Here is a 17,081-nt window from a genome sequence, read left to right as displayed (position 1 = left end):
AGGAAAGGGTGCCTGGAGTCACCCAAGTGGAGATGGTCAGTAGCAGTAGGGTGGAAGATAGGGGCATTACACCGTCCCAGGGCATAAAGGAGACTTTGAGTCACTGGAAGCCCCGCTCTGAGAACTCTGCATATGACCCATGCAACTATGTCAAGATCAGCTTAACAACAACAGGTATTTTAACCCGTTTCCCTCTTGGTTTCTTACACTCTTTATTTTGTATTCTCACAAACCCCCATTTGGTGTGGATTCTGCTGTAGCTTGTTGGATGTATGTTCTTACCTCTGACCAGCTTTAGCAAGACCCCTCGATGCCGCAGGGCTTGGGAACCCTGGCGGATGAGGAACGCTGGGATGGGTGCCAATTGTTACGCCTCATACCTTTATTCTAGCTTCCTGTGGGGGGAGGCGACCTTATCTAGAAAGTTCTAAGCTCCCCAAGTTCTCTCCCTTCTTCTTACGCCAAATCAGGAAACCTTCTGAGACTCTGGTTTGCAGCTTTATCATTAGTTTAAATTGCAGATGGGGGTTGGACAGGCCAGCACATTCTTCCCATCTGAAATAATGACCTTCCTCTTCCCCACCTCCTCTCCGGAAAACTGACCTTTAGGGCCCAGCTCAAATTCCCCCTCCTCTTTTTTTTTTTTTTTTTTTTTTTGCGGTACGCTGGCCTCTCACTGTTGTGGCCTCTCCCGTTGCGGAGCACAGGCTCCGGATGCGCAGGCTCAGCTGTCATGGCTCACGGGCCCAGCTGCTCCGCGGCATGTGGGATCTTCCCGGACCGGGGCACGAACCCGTGTCCCCCACATCGGCAGGCGGACTCTCAACCACTGCTCCACCAGGGAAGCACCCCCCCCCCTTTGACCACACCTCCTGAAAGGGAGCCAGCCCTTGCTCCTTGGAACTTATTATTCTGGACCCTTTATTCACCACTTAGCTTATACGGTCTTGTGTAGTTAGTTATTCCAGTGTGTGTGACTGCTGTGTACTCCTAGATGGACTGTCCTTGGGGGAGGACCCTGGATTGTCCTTTTGTCACCTGTATTATGCTTATGCTTAGAAAGCACGAATACATATTTTTCTGTTAATATATTAGGGAGATTTAAAGACAGAGGATATGTTTTCTACTACATATACTGTGAAATTTAACCTTGATTTTCTTCTCTCATAAATTAAAATTGTCAGTTATAAATATCACTGCCTTCATTAGGCACATAATACTGTAATCTGAGAACCTTGAAAGTAGGTTTATCCAGTTCCCGGTTTTTAATCTGAATTGTTCTAATAATGGTAGCTCATACTTTCTGAGCCTCACACATTTTATCCCATTTGGTTTTTAAAAATAACATTGTGAATTAGGTGTATTGTTTTCTCCATTAGGCAGCTGGGGAAGCTGGGCCTCAGAGAAGAGAAGTAACCTACCCTGAGGCACACAGGTGTCTACAAAGCTCCACCTCCACATCCTGGGGTTTTGTCTATTGCATTGTGCTGCTGGCTCTTGTGTGTCTATTACATTACATAACTGCCAAGTACTTCCTGGGTATCTGTTAGCCTCTGTTAGAAATAGTTAAAACTATCTGGCTCCCAATCCCTTGCTCTTTTGACCACCATACACCACTTCCTATTATCAGCACTTGCTAGGAAGATGCCTCAGGTGGAGGTTTGAAAGTAGCTCATTCTAAGAGCCTCCCCATTCTGAGATTCAGTGTTATCAAAGCTAGACATATAAGGGAAATAATATTACAGGGGGTAGAAATTATTCCAGCTACAGAAAATAATTTCAAATCTGCTCCAGATTGCTCCTGTTAGTAATAATACGTGAATACTTGGAGCCTGCAGCTAATTACAGAAAACAAAAACAAAAAACAAAACTCAGGGTCTATTTTGTCAGAACTGTTAACAAGTAATCAAAATGGCTGGTTTCAATTTCTTTCTTTCTTTTCTCTTCTTGCAAAATAGTTGAAATGCAATGAAAGTGAAAGGCCCAAAGACACACAACAACAAAACACAGAGAGAGACTTCTTGGAAAATTCACAAAGCTACATGATTCAGCCAGTACATTTAAGAGTTTTAGTGCCTTGTTAGAAAATTTGATGCTGGTTGAAGTCAGCTTGAGAAATTCTCAAGTACTAAATGGAAGATTTGCCACTTTAAAGGGTTCCAAGTAAAGAAGAATATTTAATTCTTTCATCAATTTGCCTCAGATAGTCCCGAGAGCTGGATAATACAAAGAGGCAGCGGCAAGTCAGGTGAAAAATTCCTTCCATTGTATGAATCTGTTTTCATTTAACTTTTATTAATGTCCACTATACCTATTTTGTCTTTGTATAACATAATTTTGTCTGTGATTGATTATCCGTCCATTTCAAATTTATGTGTACTGTGATTTAATTAACTTTACCCTTAAGCAATGTGTTTTCAGACATATTAATGAGGTGGGAGTCTTTTCAGAGTATTCATAACTTATACTTTTTATTTTTGGCTTAGCATCAAACTTTGAAATTCTGTGAGGCAAAGGGCTGAATTCTGAGCCTGCATGACTCCAGGGAAGGTCTCCCATATATTTTCAAGCATGTTTGCTCATCATTGTTTAGAAAAGACTACTTTCTCACATCTAAAGTAAGAAAGTAGAGATTTCTTTCTCTACTGCCAATTAAGAATTTACTTGAAAAAAAATCTTTGGGCTACAGAGATGTTTTTACTGAGTCCTTTAAATTAGTTTCATGACATTCCTCTTTTAAAAATATTTTAATGTGTTGAATTTTAATGTTTTCTAAGAACATACTAAAACAAAATACAAATAGCCAACTTAATGTATGTGATTTGGGAAGATTAGGTATTTCTCCTACATTCTGCTCAGTGCATACTTGCTATGAGAAACTGCAGAATGCATCCTGGCTTTATGCATTTGGATATCTATATCATTCATCCAATGACATTCAGCAGTATTTTTAAGGCCCACTAACCATGTGCTAGTGGTTGTCAAAATTCAGTGTGGTCACCTTAGGAGTTCACGTTCACTTCTCCTCCAAAGCCAGTAATAGGAAAAGCAGCTAATCCTCATCTACTATAAGAGGAAGTCAGAGGTAATGACTAAAATTTTTAAATTAAGTATAATAGTTCTACATATTATTTAGAAATATGGAGGTAAGTAGTGGAAGAAATAACTACAAGAGTTAAAAGTGGTTGACTCTGTTGGCCAAGGGTGGCCAAATAACTACTGTGTCTGTTGTGAGCCTTTTAGCATTGCTTTGCTTTTAAAAAGCGTATGTGTGTCTGTGTGTGTATATAAATCTTTGATAAAATAGACATTTTCAAAAGCATAACTAATTTTACCAGATGGTTAGCATTGTTCTTAGAGTTTTGGGTAGAGATTGAATTCTGTCCATATCCTGATGGAACTCCCCTGTCCTGCAAAAGGTAAGGCCCACCATCTTTACTTGGCAGGTGGAGGAAAAGGCCTGAACCTGCGGTTGGGTCCATGAATGTAACACTGGGAGGTGGGAGTAGGGCAGATTTGGCTCACCAGATTCCCAACCCAAATAATGAATGTTGCAGGAGGATTTTAATTGGTAAAACATGATAGATTTACAAACATAACATAAAAAAATAGCTACAAAAATTGAGAAATTGTTGAGGAATAGCATATCTACATAGTACCAAGAAAATTACGTATACTAACGATTGACAAAAACAAAACAAAACCCACTTTTTTTTTTTTTTTTTGCGGTACGCGGGCCTCTCACTGTTGTGACCTCTCCCACTGCGGAGCACAGGCTCCAGACACGCAGGCCCAGCGGCCATGGCTCACGGGCCCAGCCACTCCACGGCACGCGGGATCCTCCCAGACCAGGCACGAACCCGCATCCCCTGCATAGGCAGGTGGACTCTCAACCACTGCACCACCGGGGAAGCCCAAAAACCTACTTTTAAAATGGAGAAATATGGTGCTCACCAACTAAACTGGGTGATCACTCTGAAATTCAGTAACAGTGGGGCAATCTTATGTGTTTCTTGATGTGAAACAATAGGAAGCAAGGTGAGCAGTGTGAAACAATGTGAAACATACCACCACCAGTGAAATCTTCTTTCCAAGAATCCAGTCAAACCTGACACAGGTTACAGGAAATAGAGGGGCTAGCAGAATATGTTAAAAGACGATATAAGGAAACAATCAAATCCAGAATGAGGCCCTTCTAGAAGACAACAGTTGTGATGCTTCAAAAAGCCAGTGTGATTTAAAGAAATGATGGGGACACTATTCTAGTCTAAAAGGTCTAAAGAGACCTAGTGACCAAACGCAGTGTACCACTTTGTTCGGATCCTGGTTAGGTGAGGAAAAAGCTGCTATTAAAACATTTTAGGGAATTCCCTGGTGGTCCAGTGGTTCGGACTCTGCACTGTTACTGCTGAGGGCCCAGGTTCAACCCCTGATCTGGGAACTAAGATCCCGCAAGCCAAGTGGCGCAGCCAAAAAAAAAATTTAAAAACAAATTGAAAATTTTGAATAGAGATTAAATATTTGATCATATTATGAAAATTATATAAAAACCCTAGTTTTAGAAACTTACTTGCTTTGACAGTGTAGAAAATAAAACCAAAGGCCACAAGAACCACATCTTGGTGAAATCTAGTGTTGCCACAGCCGAGTTCTCAGTGCTTCCCTCCCCACAACGCTTTTCTCGCCCTCTGCCCACAGAATGACATGGATGGAGTTCCTACCTCTGCCACGTTGCTGGTTTTCTTGGGCATGCCATCTTCCCCTCAGACCTTCATTTCTTGACAAGATAAAATAACTGTACCAACCTCATGAGGACCATGGTCAAGTGAGTTCTGTTATGACCTTGTAGATGGGACAGTGCTATGCACATGTGCAGTGTCAAGCCTGTTTCTCTTCCTCGCTCCAGGCCGCCCCCCTGCCCCGCACCTGGTCCACCCCCCTGCCCCGCACCTGTGTGCTACATGCTTATTTACTGTGTCAAGTGCCATATGATCAGTATTGCATTAAATGCTCCCAGCAGTACTATTCTCATTCCCATTTTACAGATGAAGAAACTGAGTCTTAAAGAGATAGCTAATTTTCCTAAGGCTGACATGATGAGGAGGCTGAGTGGAGAATTTGTATGCAGCCCGTAACTCCAGACTCAAACCGTCAACCATCATACTGTTGCCATCTTCCTGCCAGGGAGCAGTCTACTCTCCTCCTAGGAGAAAAAATGCTCATTTAGTTACCCTCCCCAAAATGAAGTGGGAGTTTGAGGAATCTTAGCACAAACTTTTATTGGTTTAGGTTGTGTAGCATAAATAAATTTATTGATTTAACTCCTGAAACATTTCCATCTTTTAATGTGTCCAAGAAGGTCTTAAACAAAACTAGGGAGGTTCATGACATACTCACAGTGTAATTCCTGATTATCTTGACGAGGTGGGATGATTTTGTGTTGTACTCATCGCAGTTGAGTTTCTTACACCGGCTCGAATGCCAACTGGAATAGATATCAGATAGTCTTCTCTAGGACATTGGATTGTAATTAAAGGGCTCTTTTGTTCCACTGCTTCTCTTACTTTCTCTGAAGTCCAAAATCAAAACCAGAACTCTAGCATACTTAACATTTCTTTCAGTCTTGTGCATTAATAAAACTTTTTTTTTTCTTGTTGCTTTATAAGGAATATATTTAGAAAGACACAAAGGACTCATTTCTTTGAAAGCTTAATGCATAAATATGTGACTTTTAGATACAAAAGTGATTGAACTCTTAAACCTAATGCAAAGTTCTTAATTAATAACTGACTACATATAGTAATCACTGAAATTTCTAGGAAAATGGAAATTGCTGATGGAAAACTATGATAAGAATTATAGAAGTGCCTGCTCACACCAGGACAGCTGTCAGCTGTCCCATTAAGAAAGGGTGCTGTGTGCTTCCAGGCTAGGAAATAAGGCCACAGTAATTTAAAGACACAGATAAACTTTCTGATTGTATTATTTTTGTAAATATTTTAATCATTTTCTAATTTTAGAGAGAAGTTGGATATTCAATTATACTTTCAGGAAACTGTTTAGCATCCATTCAAATATACCTTATATGTTTTTTCTCAACTATTTAAAAATTATTTTAAATACATATGCTTTAGTAAAATTCACAATTCATTTTAAAGCCATTAAATACAATTAATTCCTATGTGTTTTCTTGAAGTTGACATAGTACAGCTACCAGTGTCTCACTTTTGGGAAATCAAAGGCAATGAATGGTTAGATCAAAGACCTGGTGTCTTTTAAAAAGAAAAAGAGGGAATTTCCTAGCGGCCCAGTGGCTTGGACTCCGTGCTCTCACTGTTGAGGGCCTGGGTTCAGTCCCTGGTCAGGGAACTAAGATCCCACAAGGCGTGTGGTGTGGCCAAAAAAAAAAAAAAGGAAAGAAACTGTTTATGTGTATGCGTTTATGTGTAGCATTGCAGTAACTTGCACCAAATATAATGCACTTATAGATAGGAAAACTTACCCCTGGTCTATCCCTACGCTGTGCAGTCATGATGAGGGATGGGAAGTATAAGATGTGGTGCTCTGTCTTAAGCAGCTTAAAATCTCATGGGGCAGACAAAAACGTCATACACATTAAAGTGTTAGGACACTAACTCTTGCAATATTAACTGCAGCATTGAACCAGAACCTTGACACTCCACACTCCCAAGTGTGGTCCTCAGACCCAGGGCAGTTCTGTGGACGGAAGCTTATGAGGATTGTATAATGTCAGGCCCCATCCCGACCTATACTGCATCAGCATTTGTACATGATCCCCACAGATTGAGTACTCTGCCTATTAAAGTTTGAGAAGTGCTGAGCTGGACTAACGCAAGCAGTGTGTTTTAGACCCCACAGCACTGTCCAATGAACTTTCTGCAATGATGGAAATAGTCTCTTTTGTTTGCTGCCCAATACAAGAGCCACTAGCTTATGTGGCTGTTGAGCACTTGAAATGGAGGTAGTGCAGCTGAGGAACTGAATTTTTCATTCTAAATTTAAACTTAAATAGCCACATGGGGCTAGTGGCTACCGTATTGGACCGTGCAGGAGAAGAAAGCACTGGATGAAAAACCAAGAGATTTAATACTTGTTTCAGCACTAATGATATGGACCACCTTGGGGAAGTACCCTTAACTTACTTTGCCTCAGGTTTGTCATCTGTAGATGATGGGTTGAATTAGATGATCTTAAAGGTTTTTTGTGTTTGTTTTGGGTTTTTTCTTTTTTTTTTTTTTAGTATTACTGTTACAACACTGCTTTTGTTGAAAGAACGCTTCTTTGAACAACTGAGTCTTGACATGGACATGCCATTCGTAAGAGTATATCCTGGGAAGAGTAAATAAAGTAAGAGGGAAAGATGGATTTATCTCCACGAGGGAGGAGAGCATAGTTTGGTACTCAGTACATACAAAATATTCAGAAAATGTCTTGTTCCCGCTTTATCCCCAAAGCCTAGATCACTGTCTGATACACAGTAAACACTTACTGTAAATTTGTTGCATAAGTGAATCAATGTGATGGTTAAATGACTGCTCAAATCATCAGAGTTGGTATTTAAGTCCGTTTGACTTGATCCATTATTACTGGGTTTTGGTTTTTGTTCCTTGGTGCATTTATTCAAGAATAGTCTCCCCTCAGGTCCCAGTTAACACAAAACAGATAATTCAGGAGGCGTATTTGTGTTGAGTGAGGCGTTTTAATTTAGCAACACCCAAATGGGATCTTTATGTTGAGATCTTGTAAATATAAGAATGGAGAAGAACTAAAATAACTCTTTAGGTGGACTACATGTAGTTTTTCCAAACAGTTAATTTAAGAGCATTCACCTCCACTAACTATGAATTAAATCTGTGATTTGGGCATGAAACTTAATGAGTCTTCATAGCAAGTAGGGTGAAAAACCTACACATCTGCACAGCGAGTTGGGAAGAGGCCCCATTTGAAGGCTGGACACATAGGAATGTAGGAACCCAGGAGCCAGGTGCTCTTGGTAAGTTCCGGGGCCCTGGATCCTGCGTTTGGCAGGGCAGTTCATGTCCCGCCTTACTGAGGAGGGAGCCCGATGTAGAATTGCTCAGGGAAATCCAGTAGTTGGTCAGGAGGAGAGATGAGCTACTGAGAGCTATGGTGGTAAAGGCCAGAAAAGTCTTGCAGGGTTCATGTCCTTTTGTAGCAGCTGGAGGCATTTTTCACTGTGGCTCTTTGTGGGGTCCCCCCTGACATTCTGTTCTCAGTTCCTAGATTGATTTCTTTCTTGAGCAACTTTATTTCTGGAAACAGACCGGAGTCCACATAGATTCCTGAAGTTCTGGTTCTAACTAAGCCTTTCTGCCCATAGCTGTTGCTGCTACCAGGGCTGGTCTCTCATCTTCCAGGTCTCCCTGTCTTTTGGCCTCTGCACTTTCGAGTCTTTCATTATAGAGCTCAGTGGATGATGTTTATGTCTAGACCAGAGAACCAAGACTTTCTTTTTAATCAGGTGCTGTTTTTACTGCACTGTGTTCAGTTTGTAGGTAAATTATGATGTAGGTACGCTCACCTGTGCTTTCTTCCTTTCCCCTCTGGAGTAGCTATGAACTCCAAGGGGGAAAGGGACTGTGTCTTGTTCATCAACATATTCCTGCACCCAGCGCGGAGTCTGGCACACCTCAAGCAGCCAGTAACTCTAGGGAATGAAATGTTCCAGTTGCCTAGGTGTGAAGAGTCATGTGCTCAGCCCTAAAGCCAGGGGTAGGGTCTGCCCTACCCAAACCACTGTAGACTGAGAGTGGGGGAGGGAGGGCTGCCCAAAGAAAATAGTTTTTACTAGAAGAAAATGAACATAATGTGTCAGGAAGACAAAACCTGCAGGTATCTACTATAGTGTGCTACACATATTTTTCTTTGTCCTTCCTCTGTGGTTTAGACTTGAGTGAATTTGGTCTTTCGTGTCCATAAGATAGGTTTCTCCTTCTAGGAACAGAAATCTCAGTTTCTTTGTTTTTTTCCAGTCTCCTCTTTCAAAACACTCTGCCTTTGCCCATAACTCTGGTGACAGTGGACCAGGGTGCAAAACTTGGAAGGAGAGGCAGTTCATCCAAGAGGATGCTGTGTCAGCAGACCCCTGCCCTGCCCTCTACAAGTCATGTCACCTCAGACAAGGTTCTAACCTCACAGGTGCCTCATCATCCCCATCTCAAAGGGCTGCTGTGAGGAATTAGTCCATGATTGTGTGTAAAGCTCTTAGCATGTGCCTAGCTTGTCAAAAATGCTTATATTTTATCTATTGCTGTCGTTATTAATACTAGTAATGACCATGCTTACACACTGGCCCCTCTACTAGACTCCCACGGGCTGCAGTGGCTCCAGCCTTCTTCCACTCCCTAACCCTAACCCAGCCAGCCGTAGATTCCTGAATTTACCTGGGCTCCCATCCACCCGGGGCTGGGACATGCACATCTTCAGGAAGGCACTTCTTCCCGCTTTTTCCCTCTCATCCATCAGGCCTCAGCATCAATGGGTTTGTTCTTTGTCATTGGAGAGGGCTTTCCTGACCACCACCCTGCTCCTGCCCCAAGCCCCAGTCTATTATCTTCTTCCATAGCACTCTCTTCTTTTCCGTTATTTTCCTTACCACCATTTAAAATTATTTTTGTATTTTTATGTTTTTGTGTATTTCTCCTAGCTGATATAAGCCCCACTTTAATGCAGTAAATAGGAGCTCAGTAAATATTTATCATTAAAATATATTAATGTCAAACATTTTCTGGACCTCCTTAAGGGTCACAGGAATTTTGTTGAGGATAAAGTGAGGACTGCCAGAGAGCTAGACAGTGCAGAGCTCGTGATGGGGAATATTGAGAAGAGATGGTTGAAGAGGAAATATAAGCTCGTTTGTCTTAAGAGCCTTTTGTGTGGGGTTTGGGAGGGTGGGTTACAGTGATGAAGAGAGTCGTCAGAGTAAGCGCTCTGCTGCTTGAAGGTGGATGCAGAGCATGCAACAGTCATTTTAGTTTAGTCTCACTTTTTCAAAGTGGATTTTGTCAGTATTTAGCATCTTTGCCAATTTTATATATTTTCTCTCTCTTTTTTTTGTGTGGTTTGGGAGTATGAGGAGGTGTTGTTCACATTGCCTATTTATGATACAATTTCCCGAGTACCTTGAATGGAAACTTTATAAATAATGGCTATTTATGATTTTTGTCTAGACTTAAAATGGTTATTTAACAGGCAATGAAATAATTTACTCACAGTTCTTATACTGTAAATATACTACATTTAAGGGCCAAATGTTAGGGCTCATGCTCAAAATATAAATCTTGTACATAGTGGTGAATTATTCTCTAAGGACAATGAAATTTGTATTCACTAGTATGAAATACAAAATAAATACAGTTACTTTTCAGGGATCAAATTCTTAGAAAGAGTTGAATGTCTAAGGTCATCATAAATCTAATCAGTGCTGATTGGAGCATGTTAACAGAATCATTTCTTAAATTCAAAATAATACAGGTTTATTTTCAAGCATTTAGAAAATACAGAAGAGAAAAAAGAAAACAAGAAAATAACTATAATCCTGCTTCCTAGAATAATACTGTGAGCATTTCGGCATATACCCTCCTATGCTTTTTTCTCCTGTTCATGAATTTTTAAAGCATATGATTAGAATCATACTATAGGTATGTCATATAATCTGTTTTAAAATTTTCATACATTATTAACTACTTTCTAGATCTAAATATTGTCTGTAACTGCGCTGTTCAATACTGTCACCACAGCAGCATGGGCTGTTGAGCACTAGAATTGTGGCTAGTTAGAATTAGGTGTGCTGTAACTACAAAAAAACACATCAAATTCCAGAGGAAGTACGAAAAAAGGGAAAATGCCTCATTATTAATTTTTACGTTGATTACCTGTTGAAATATTGGGTTAAATAAGATATAGTAATAAAACTAATTTCACTTTTTTAAAACTTTTTTTCATGCACCTACTGGAAAATTTAAAGTTACAAATATCATTCACACTCTATTTCTGTTGGACAGCACTGGTTCTATAGCATCATTTTTATAGCTGCACAATTTTATACCACTTGAATATAATTATTTAACTAATTCTTAATCAGTCCCATAATGTTGAATCTTCAAGGTACTTCTTATTTTTCAGTATTAAAATTTACTCTTGGAACACCCTGTACATAAATCTTTTTGCACATCTCTGATTACTTCCTTAGGATTTACTGCTAGAAGTAGAAATGCTGGGAGAATGGAAATTCTTTTTGTTTTTTGGCTGCTTGGGTCTTCATTGCTGCGCACAGGCTTCCTCTAGTTGTGGTGAGCGGTGGCTTCTCTTGTTGCGGAGCACAGGCTCTAGCCACGCAGCCTTCAGTAGCTGTGGCTCGAAGGCTCTAGAGCGCAGGTTCAGTAGTTGTGGCGCACGGGCTTAGTTGCTCCACGGCATGTGGGATCTTCCCGGACCAGGGCTCGAACCTGCGTCCCCCACATTGGCAGGCAGATTCTTAACCACAGTGCTAACAGGGAAGCCCGAGAACATAAATTTTTAAATGAGAAATATGTTATAAATAAATGAAGAAGAAAAAAATAATGCTTTCGTTTCTCATTATGTTATCATCCTCGTAGAGAAAGATATGCTTCTGATTATTAACCGTTGCTCATTTTACATTGAATCAAAAATATTATGTCAACTATATTCAAATAAATCAAAATTAGCTCTAAGTTGTCTGTAAAGTTGGCTCTGAATTTTCATGTTTTATGTGAATCATAAGGGGTTAAGAGTTGGACTCAGCATTATTCTTCCTCCTGAATTAAAACACATACGCTTTCTCAGTTGTTGCTTGTAGACAATCATGAAATGGAAAAGGTTAACAATATATAGTTTTTTAAACCTTTCTGATTTATCTTTGTAAAACTACATGATGTGAAGGGGAAAGGGGTTGTGAGCCTAAAAGATCATTTATCAGAGATCCAGAGCATTTGATCTATCATTGGTGGAAAGGTACCACTGTTTTACACTATTTATTGTACATTAAAAACAAAACCTTAGGATGTTTAGCGATAAGGCATATGTTCGATTAACAAGGTTGTGCTTTTCTTGTAATATTAACTGGACAAAATACACTTAATTTTTTGTGTCACTTGGCCAGTAGATCCTCTGTGAAACCTTCCTTGCTTATTTAGGGTTTTTGCCTTTTGTACTTTTCTCTAGTGTCTCAGGGACTCTTAGAGAAAAAGACAGGAACCTTCAGGAGTTGCTGAACTCTCTTTCGTTTCCCCAGGGGAGTAGTAAAGACAATGCCGATTCAAAAAGAGAGCTTATGTTTGACTAGGGAAGCTAGCAAGTCACTAAACAGGGACTTCAATATAATTTAGGGGGAATGATTCATGGCATTTCTAAAGTATAAAAGAAAGAGTTTCAGGTTCTCTGTCAGTGTTTCATTTAAAATAATGAATTACATTGTCTACCAATGGAAGAAGCAGAAATGAACATCCATAGTTTAATCCAACTTGACAAATTCTTCCTTTTTCCTAACTTTGGATCTAATGAATTTGATCCAAACCCTACCTCCATGAACAGAAACTCCAAGCTGGATTTTTCCCCTTATGAGTGAGGGGAGAAGAGAAGACTGACTTTCAATGGAATGGTATTCAGAACTACCAAAAAAGAATTTTTAGTCCCCGAAGATAATGTTATGTAAGACTCTACTATCTATACATTTTGGATTATTATTTAGTTGCTTTGTCTTCCCTCCAGAGGAGATAACCATGCAAGATAAAAATATTTACATAACTCTTTTATTCCTAACTTGCAGTGAATGTTTCCCATCTTTGCCATCTGATTGCAAAAAAAAGTTTCTCCATTTATTCACTTTAACATGAGTCTTCAGTGAAAATCATCTTTTACAGACTTCGCTGTCTGCCTCTCAGTTCAACGTACATGAAAGTACACCATGTCGTACTAGCTTGGGATAGTTTTAAATTTTCGATCGGGTATAGCAGCAGTAGATCTGAGATGACCTGACTTCTGTAAGCATCACATTTTTATCCTATGGTGGCATTTTAAATAAAAGGCTAGTATTTTATTTCATAAAAACAAGTAGCAAAGTACAAGCACTTCATTCGTACTCTGTTTCTAGCTTGACTCTTGTATCTCCCAGGTAAGTAGACAAGTATGAGAAACTTTTTTTTAGAGGTCATTCATTTAGATTTATTTTAACTTGTGTATATAACTAATAGCTTAGTTTAATTCCATATTAAATCTTTGCCATCTGCAGGATTATCATGCAGTGGCGACGTACAAGTCACATAGGAACATGTTTAATTGAGTAATTAAGCTACAGAAAATGCTTCCAGAGAAATATTTTGATTACAAATAAAATCAGAGCAAAATATCTAGTTTTGAAGGACTAGAAATTTTTCCTAATTAAAAAAAGAACCTGCCATTTTTAGTGTAATTTTATAAGTGTTTCCGTGTGTAGTGCCACAGAGCAGAAGGTGTAAATCTGACACATCCATTCTTTTTTTTTTTTTTTTTGCTTTATAACAAATTTAATCAGTTATACATATACATATGTTTCCATATCCCCTCCCTTTTGCGTCTCCCTCCCACCCTCCCCATCCCACCCCTCCAGGCGGTCACAAACCACCAAAGCACCGAGCTGATCTCCCTGCGCTATGCGGCTGCCTCCCACTAGCTATCTACCTTACGTTTGGTAGTGTACATATGTCCATGCCGCTCCCCCACTTCGTCACAGCCTACCCTTCCCCCTCCCCATATCCTCAAGTCCATTCTCTAGTAGGTCTGTGTCTTTATTCCTGTCTTACCCCTATGCTCTTCATGACATTTTTTTTCTTAAATTCCATATATATGTGTTAGCATACAGTATTTGTCTTTCTCTTTCTGACTTACTTCACTCTGTATGACAGACTCTAGGTCTATCCACCTCATTACAAATAGCTCAATTTCATTTCTTTTTATGGCTGAGTAATATTCCATTGTATATATGTGCCACATCTTCTTTATCCATTCATCCAGTGATGGACACTTAGGTTGTTTCCATCTCCAGGCTATTGTAAATAGGGCTGCTATGAACATTTTGGTACATGTCTCTTTTTGAATTATGGTGTAAATCTGACACATCCATTCTTTAAAAAAAAAAAGTACAGAGGAAGAGGAGCTGCTTTCAAGGGAAGCTTCCCTTAGTGGTGGTACTTCAGAGGCAAAGAGCCATCTTTTGGTTTTCACATGAAGATTTATTTGAGAGGCTACAAGGACTGCTTTCTAACTATGATGCTGGAGGGCTGTGCAGTCCTTAAAAAATTAGCTAGCACAGCTCATTCACATGCACGTCGTACACCTACATATTAGGTATGTGATGATTATTTCTTGATTTTTTCACACTCAACAGATTAAAAGAAAAAAATTTTAGTACAGTTTTAGGTTCACAGCAAAACTGAGAGGAAGGTACAGAGACTTCCCACATACCTCCTGCCCCGCCATGTGCACGGCCTCCCCCGCGATCAGCATCCCTCACCACAGTGGTACGTTAGTTACAATTGATGAACCTACATTGATGCATCATAATCACCTAAAGCCCATAGTTTACATTACATACAGTTCATTCATAGTGTTGTACATTGTATGGGATATGACCACCTGTATTCATCATTGTAGTATACAGAGTATTTTCTCTGCCCTAAAGATCGTCTGTGCTCCACCTTCCCCCAACTTCTGACAACCACTCATCTTTTTACTGTCTTCTTTCCCTGAATGTCGTATTGTTGGAATCATACAGTATGTAGCCTTTTCTGATTGGTTTCTTTCACCTAGGAATATGCATTTAAGTTTCCACCATGTCTTTTCATGGCTTCATACCTTCTTTCTTTTAGACCTGAATATTCTATTATCTGAATGTACTATAGTTTATTTACCCATTTACCTATTGAAGGACATCTTAGTTGCTTTCAAGTTTTGGCAATTATGAATAAAGCTGCTATAAACATCCATATTTCTGTAAACATAAGTTTTCAACTCCTTTGGGTAAATACCAAGGAGTGTGAGTGCTGGATCGTATGGTAAGATTATGTTTAGTTTTGTAAGAAACCACCAAATTGTCTTCCAAAGTGGCTGTACCATTTTGCATTCCTACCAGCAATGAATGAGAGTTCTTATTGCTCCACATCTTCACCAGCATTTGGTGTTGTCAATTTTCTGAATTTTGGCCATTCTAATAGGTATGTCAGTGGGTATTTTTTGAGCCACTGTGAGAATATCAAATGGAGTCTCACTGTTATATTCCAAACATTTCTAATTACATCAAATTCTGCCTGATTGATAGAATATAAAAATTTCTGGCACTTTAAATTTAATACATTTAACTTTTTCCTAATACCTAAGATCTTTAAAATAATAATGTTTTATTATGAAATAATGTTTAAAGGCAACTGTAAAACCAGGCCGTAAGTATTATGTTCTTATCTTTATAAATATGAAGACTTCTTGCAAATATTCAGTTTTTCTCAAACTTAAGAAGTTTTTCTCAAAACTTTCCTTAAATATAATTTTTTCCACAGTAAGACTTCCATACAAATTTAGCTTTCCCATGTAAATTTGAGAAAGCTTGCACTTCATTTTATTTGTTTAATTGCTTCATGGCAAAAAGATACAAAATAAAACTTTAGATAGACATTAAAGAGTATAGAGTATGTATAAAATTTTTAATAGATTGCTTATCATCAGATACAGAACTTGGGTACTTACTCCTTTCCAATGTCAATACTTCTTGATCAGGTCCTGCTTATTTTAAGAATTTTCTTTCTCTAATTCCTAACATTTTTATCTCCATTTTATAAACTTATTTATTTATTTATTTTTGGTTGCACTGGGTCTTCGTTGCTGCACGCAGGCTTTATCTAATTGCAGTTAGCGGGCGCCCCTCTTTGTCACGGGCTTCTCATTGCAGTGGCTTCTCCTGTTGTGGAGCACAGGCTCTAGGCATGTGGGCTTCAGCAGTTGTGGCACGCGGGCTCAGTAGTTGTGGCTCGTGGGCTCAGGAGCGCAGGCTCAGTAGTTGTGACGCATGAGCTTAGTTGCTCCGCAGCATGTGGGATCTTCTCGGACCAGGGCTCGAACTCGTGTCCCCTGCATTGGCAGGCAGACTCTTAACCACTGCACCACCAGGGAAGCCCTCATCTCCGTTTTATAAATGAAAAAAATCAAAACACAGGAGTTCACAGGTAATTTTGAGACCCAGTCCACTGTTTTATTCACTTCCTGCTTATCAAATTCACGGACACGTGTTTATTAAGTGCCCTCTGCATGCCATGTCTTCATGGGCTCCCAGTAAAGTCTTCTCATGACAAGGTGTCCTGGTCATGAGTTGGGGCCTCCAGTAGTGCTTGTTGCGTGCTAAGTGAATCTTGAGTTGCATCTTGGGTTGGAAGGAAGAGAGAAGGAGGCAGTTTTCCTTTAGGAAAACACACCCTTAAATTCTACCCTTTCCCAGTGACCCAATCTGACTTCCTCACTTCTTTCTTTTTTTTTTTTTTTTTTTTTTTGCGGTACATGGGCCTGTCACCGTTGTGGCCTCTCCCGTTGCGGAGCACAGGCTCCGGACGTGCAGGCCCAGGGGCCAGCTGCTCTGCAGCATGCGGGATCCTCCCAGACCGGGGCACGAACCCGCGTCCCCTGCATCGGCAGGCGGACTCCCAACCACTGCGCCACCAGGGAAGCCCCACTTCTTTCTTAACTGCTTAATCATCTGAATGTGTAGAGATAGTGCTGGTCCACAGTTTGATGTTGGACACATTGTCCTTGACAAGGCCATCTCACAATGGCCCCTGTAATATTCAAGCACCATAGACTATTGTGTCTTCCTGGGAACTCACCCTCAAATCTAAGCCTTCCTCTCATTTTCATTGCCACGCTTAAGGCACTGTGATTATTTAACAGCTTCCCAACTGGTCTTTCTGCCTAGGTTTCTTTCTGCATTCCTCTGAACCATATTCCACACTGCAGCCATCGTCACTGTTCTGAAGGGCAATCTGATCATGGCCTGGCCCTGC

The 17,081-nt window shown here is 39.9% G+C and overlaps 1 protein-coding gene across 4 annotated transcripts in view; it reads left to right on the top strand.

Annotated features, from left to right (window-relative positions):
- PRICKLE1 (prickle planar cell polarity protein 1) overlaps nucleotides 1-17,081 on the top strand; it is a 108,448-nt gene that overhangs the window by 33,067 nt on the left and 58,300 nt on the right. The window contains exon 3 of one of the 4 annotated variants that reach the window (XM_082636756.1): nucleotides 4,699-4,825. The exons of the other annotated variants lie outside the window; for them this stretch is intronic. The gene's annotated coding sequence lies outside the window, so the exon portion shown is untranslated. The remainder of the gene's footprint in view (nucleotides 1-4,698; nucleotides 4,826-17,081) is intronic. 4 annotated transcript variants of the gene reach the window in all.

This window comes from Mesoplodon mirus (assembly GCF_964341445.2).
Source record: "Mesoplodon mirus genome assembly, chromosome: 11".
Taxonomy (NCBI): Eukaryota; Metazoa; Chordata; class Mammalia; order Artiodactyla; family Ziphiidae; genus Mesoplodon; species Mesoplodon mirus.
The sequence above is the reverse complement of the archived record's forward strand: the minus strand, read 5'-3'. Positions and strand labels throughout refer to the sequence as shown.